Genomic DNA, 6,000 nt, shown 5'->3' with positions numbered 1-6,000 from the left:
CTTACACACACACGCACGTTTTTTTTTTTAATTTACAGTTTTCTGGTTTCTACATGCTGCCGGGGGTGATTTCACAAAAATACTCGGGTCTCCCATAGGATAACATTGGGCTCGGTGCTCGGGCCGAGTACACGAGTATCTTGGGAGGCTCGACCCGAGCCTCGAGCACCCGAGCTATTTGGTACTCGCTCATCACTAATCCTAATGCATTAAATATCTTCAGTTCATCATCACGTCAATTTCTTTTGCTGCCCTAGTTTAGATAGAACAGTTATCACCTTACTACTACTTTATCTATGTAGCCTAGATAATGTTGTTCAGTGCCCTGATAAATAAGAAAAGTTCCCATATAATGCTACTTGGAGTCATATAATGTATAGAAACTTCTGTACTGTTCCAGTGTAGTCCTAAAATTACCACATTTTGCCTAGATAGTCATGTACAGTTCACAGAATGGCATAATTACCAAATAGTACCCATACTGTGCCAATAGCTACCCAAAGTGTCCCTTCATTTTAAAGGGACAGTCTCAGCCAGATACCGAATAGGAGGATATGTGTCCATATTGATTGTAAAGATCGATTTTCAAGATAAATATGACTTTATTTTTAGAAAATATTAAATTCAATTTTTTGTTCTCCCTTTATTTCCCCCAATGAATTAATAAGGAGAGATGTTGATGTTTTATTAGGACATTTACTAATGTCTAGTATTTCAGCTTTCATTCCAAATATTTCTATAAACCAGATTTCTACAGCAAATTTAAGCTGCAATGTAAATTGGAAATGTAAAAATAAATTCTACAAAATGTATTAATATGATAAAGTCAGGTGTATGTATAATATATAGCATTAGTAAAGAAATATGGAGTACACTATTCAACGCTGCGTTTTTGTGATGGAGAGCTTGTGAGTTTAGGAATTTAAGTGAATTCTAGAAATGCTCATACATCAGTAAAATATGCCAATAGGGTTATAAACTATTTTCAGTCCATTCGGTTGCCTTTTATATGGCGCTATAAATCTATCGGTAGCTAGAAGATTTCCATTGGCTTTTTTCGAAGCTGGTAATAAAAAATATCTATTTAAAGTGTATGACCTCTTTATCATGTTGAGGTCAACGGACGTAGTTAGAAAGCTACATAACTCATTTACAGCTGCAGGTTAGATTCTATCCACAATGTAAGAATTCATTACCTGGATGGAAAGTGTTCCCTATGTGTGCTAAATGTGAATTACCAGTTTGATCCTATTCCTATGTAAAAATAACATTACCTACTAGAGCAACTATTCATCTGGGGATAACGCAGCTGGAAGGAAACGTCTCATTTAGATTTAACGAAGTAACAAAAATACTTTTTATATTTAAGCCAGAAAGAGGGATCTCTACAGGAAAAATATTGTGGCCCCAAATACTCTGCGGCCAAAAGGATGTGAACACAGATCCGAATTATTAGGGTTAGGTGTTTCAGACAGTTGTATAACATGGAGATGGATGTATAAAATAACAGTCGTTGCAGATGTGACGCCCTGGCCTATCAGGTCGTCACAGGGTATTGTGCAATCTGCCCTTCTGCACAGTATCCACCCTCCTTGGTTACAGATCCTGGTCCTTTGGTGTTGCTAACAGCTTGGCCAATCAAACTCCAAGGAACACTTTCCACTTGAACCTACCATACACACCATTGTGGGGCCTGAAGGGAATAGGGCCACCCACATGGGGGTTGGTGAGGGAAAGTGAGGAAAAGTGACAGTTGAGCTTGGGAAGTTGAGCAGTGGAGAGCGAAAGGAGAAGTGGAGGTGAAGTGACTCTCTGGGAGAGAGAGGTCACGGAGCAAGGCTCCTGAGTACTAGGTGGCAGACGTTGGTCTGGGCCTGGTAGGAGCTGAACCCGGTCACAGGGGACAGTGTCAAGGGGCACGGACTGCCGAGGAGGGCGGCCGGCGGCCTTGAACTATCCCCGGGCAGGGGCCAGGGCACGACGGGGTACGTGGACCCCAGGCCGGAAAGTAGCTTCACGCGTTCCGGTAATTTACCCGACGGGGGTGAAGACTTCAAGTGTCATCCCCAACCCCCTCCAAAATCGGGGTACTAGCGCCCCGATGGGATAGGACTTTCCCACTACAGTCCAAAGAAATCCTACGCGGGAACCCTGAGAGCAAGCTGACTCCGTTAGCCATACGGGTAAGCGGGACCCGGAGAGTTTCATACCAACGGGTCCAATAGAGGCTAAGGTGCCAGGGACAGGGCCACAGACCAACGGCAACACCAAGTGCACGGATCCAGGCGTGCTCCCCGCAGGCTGCAGTGGTGCTCAGAATTCTGGTTTACAAGCTGTCGGTGTAGTTATTCCAGGACTGTGTGAGTACGTTGAAGACCCCTGTTCCTATCCCCCACGGCACCCAAACACCATCCCAACCATCAACGGGTCCCCGGGACACAAAACCGTACCTACGGAGCGGTTAAACAGGAAGCTGCCACACCATCGTCACCGGGCTCCCCAATGGCAGCAGTGGTCCCTCACATTTCCACGCACCATGGGTGGCGTCACGAACTTTCCAAAAAACCCCTGTACATATCTCCCCACTTCTTTTAATCGAGTGGCCGCGTGACCCCCTTTCCGGAGACCCCTCCAGCCACCGCGGATCCGCATCCGAGCGGCAGCAGCCCGGCTACTTGCCTAGGGGCGGTACACAGATAGATGTATAAAATGGAACACATGGTCATGCCAACTTTTTAGACAAACATTTTTAAGATTTCATACAAAAGAGTTTTTTTGGGCTTGACGCCAATACCTGGGGTGAAAAAGACGTAGTATATGGAACAGCACAATTTTGTACAATAATTTTTAACTTTTTTCTATTTTAAAGGCAACCATTCACCAGGTTTTTCCTTTATGAGCTGCAGTCAACACTAATGAATCCTTATATACATCATTCTAAAATACTACATATAACAGCCCAGGTTGCTCTGTATAATGTAAAAATCAACTTTATAATACTCACCTAGGAGGCGGTCCAGTCCGATGTGTGATGCTACTCTTGGTCCGGTGCCTCCTCCATCTTGTGCAATCGCCGCCCTCCTCCCCAACCCCATGTGCATGACGCGTCCTGTGTCATTCACACACAGGCCTCCATTATGCTCCTGCACATGCCCACTTTGATCTGCCCTGCTGCCCTGCCCTGGATTCTTATATACAGTATCCTAGAATACTGTATATAAGGGCTCACTGGTGGTGGCCGCAGCTCATAACAGAAAAACCTGGTGACAGGTTTCCTTTATGCTATTCAAGCAAACTTTTTGAAAGGTGGTGGGGTTTGGTAGAAAGGGGTGGCCTTCTGCAGTCTCACACATTTACTGTATTTTACTCCTGAATTTTGTGTAAATTTTAGTGCAAATGTATGCCAGCCACTTTCTGGTGCAAATTTAATGAGAGACTTATACGTACAGTACATATAATATTGACTGATGTTACTCTGATTAGCTTGATGTCGAAATCCAAGAAAAAAAACCCCCAAAATGAGCATATACCCTATAGCAAGTAAATAATATAGGTTACTTAGTTAACAGTATTCTAACCAAAAAAGTGTAAAAGCCACCCAATTGCGACTTGGTATACCCAGTTGGGACGGTCCTTGCCTATCTCTAGCATTCAAACCTTACCTAATATTAAGACTGGAGTATGAAATGCCAATTTCAGGATATGAGGATCATTCATTAAAGATTTCACCTGACCCACTTCTATTTATTGCAGGATGCTGAAACTGCACATGTGTAATGATAGAAGTCTTTATAGGTTACAGTACAGACCAAAAGTTTGGACATCTCTTCTCATCTCTAGAAAAACTATTAAGAGGAGACTTTGTGCAGCAGGCCTTCATGGTAAAATAGCTGCTAGGAAACCACTGCTAAGGACAGGCAACAAGCAGAAGAGACTTGTTTGGGCTAAAGAACACAAGGAATGGACATTAAACCAGTGGAAATCTGTGCTTTGGTCTGATGAGTCCAAATTTCAGATCTCTGGATCCAACCACCGTGTCTTTGTAGAAAAGGTGAACGGATGGACTGTACTTGGCTGGTTCCCACCATGAAGCATGGAGGAGGAGGTGTGATGGTGTGGGGGTGCTTTGCTGGTGACACTGTTGAGGATTTATTTAAAACTGAAGGCATACTAAACCAGCATGGCTACCACAGCATCTTGCAGCGGCGTGCTATTCCATCCGATTTGCGTTTAGTTGGACCATCATTTATTTTTCAACAGGACAATGACCTCAAACACACCTCCAGGCTGTGTAAGGGCTGTTTGACTAAGAAGGAGAGTGATGGGGTGCTATTCCAGCTGACCTGGCCTCCACAGTCACCAGACCTGAACCCAATCGAGATGGTTTGAGGTGAGCTGGACCACAGAGTAAAGGCAAAAGGGCCAACAAGTGCTAAGCATCTCTGGGAACTCCTTCAAGACTGTTGGAAAACCATTTCCAGTGACTACTTCTTGAAACTCATCAAGAGAAAGCCAAGAGTGTGCAAAGCAGTAATCAAAGCAAAAGGTGGCTACTTTGAAGAACCTAGAATATAAGACATATTTTCAGTTGTTTCACACTTTTTTAAGTATTTCATTCCACATGTTTTAATTCATAGTTTTGATGCCTTCAATGTGAATCTACAACTTTTAGAGTCACGAAAATAAAGAAAACTCTTTGAATGAGAAGGTGTGTCCAAACTTTTGGTCTGTACTGTATGTGCCAATTTGCAACTCTGAACTGATAACGTTCTTTCTTTTACAGGTGCTGAAATGGTGTGAGGTGCGATAATGGAGTCAATGGAATATAAAGCAGTCATCAAGTGGATAGGAGCGAGTAGCCGGGGAACCCAGCAAGCAGATACATTATGCATATGAAGATGGTCTTGGATGATTTTTTTACACGGACCCCACGCTAATCTTGACATTTGAGGCTAAGTGGTTAATGGTTACTCTGCGATTTTCCCAATTGGCAGCTCCCACTTATTGCATGGTGTTCATCAATAGCGGAGTGGGGTCACCCTGGAATTGGAGCAGTTTCCACTAAAGTTCGACCACATTTGAAATGATGATGCCAGTTCTTGACTACATCATATGATGGGGAATCATCACCATGAACTTATTTCATCTCCTCGAACGTGTCCCTTCGTGTACTGGCTTTTAAGTAAAGGAACTTGATGACTGCTCTGTATTCCACCGGGTCCATTATCACACCCCACACCACTTCAGCACCTATAAAAGAAAGACCATTGTCAGTTCAGAATTGCAAATTGGCACGTAACCTATAAAGACGTATATCATTACACATGTGGAGTTTCAGCATCCTGCGATAAATAGAAGTGGGTCAGGAGACATCTTTAATGAACGCCCCCCGTATTTCCCTTCATTGACTTTATGATGCTAACTTTGTCTCATGTCAATTTGTTAAATTCTGATGCGCCAAATCTACAACGAATAACTAATGGTACTGATAAATGGATTATTATTTTATGTGAAAGCGGCTTGCTAGTTATATAGTGCCAAGAAAATATGCCTGCTGTATAATTACTAAGCTATTATTGAGTAAACAGGACATTAGACTAATATTATTTAAGAAGGTACAAATTACAGCGTGGCTTTATAACTATGTATTGATTTTGCTACTATCTGTTGCTCGAATAAACATGTCTGATAAACAGCTATGAAATATTGGAAATTTACATACTTTTGCAGCTCCCATTACGCTATATTGTTTCCTTGGGGCCTGTACGAATTGTATTGATTTTGCAATAAATTAGATGAGGTTAGGTCTTGTACTTTGATAGAAGTAAATGACAATCTATTAACGTTTATAAGCTGTTTACAAAACCAATTTTATTTTTATAGATCTTTAATGCATTGTCTCGAAATATATCAGCAAATTAATTTTAAGAAATAAAAATACCTCTTTTATTGGTTTTGAAGGTATAATATTCTCTTTATATGTAAAAAAGGTTATAATGA

The sequence above is a fragment of the Anomaloglossus baeobatrachus genome, chromosome 6, assembly GCF_048569485.1.
Source record: "Anomaloglossus baeobatrachus isolate aAnoBae1 chromosome 6, aAnoBae1.hap1, whole genome shotgun sequence".
Classification (NCBI taxonomy): Eukaryota; Metazoa; Chordata; class Amphibia; order Anura; family Aromobatidae; genus Anomaloglossus; species Anomaloglossus baeobatrachus.
Note: the sequence above shows the minus strand (reverse complement) of the source record.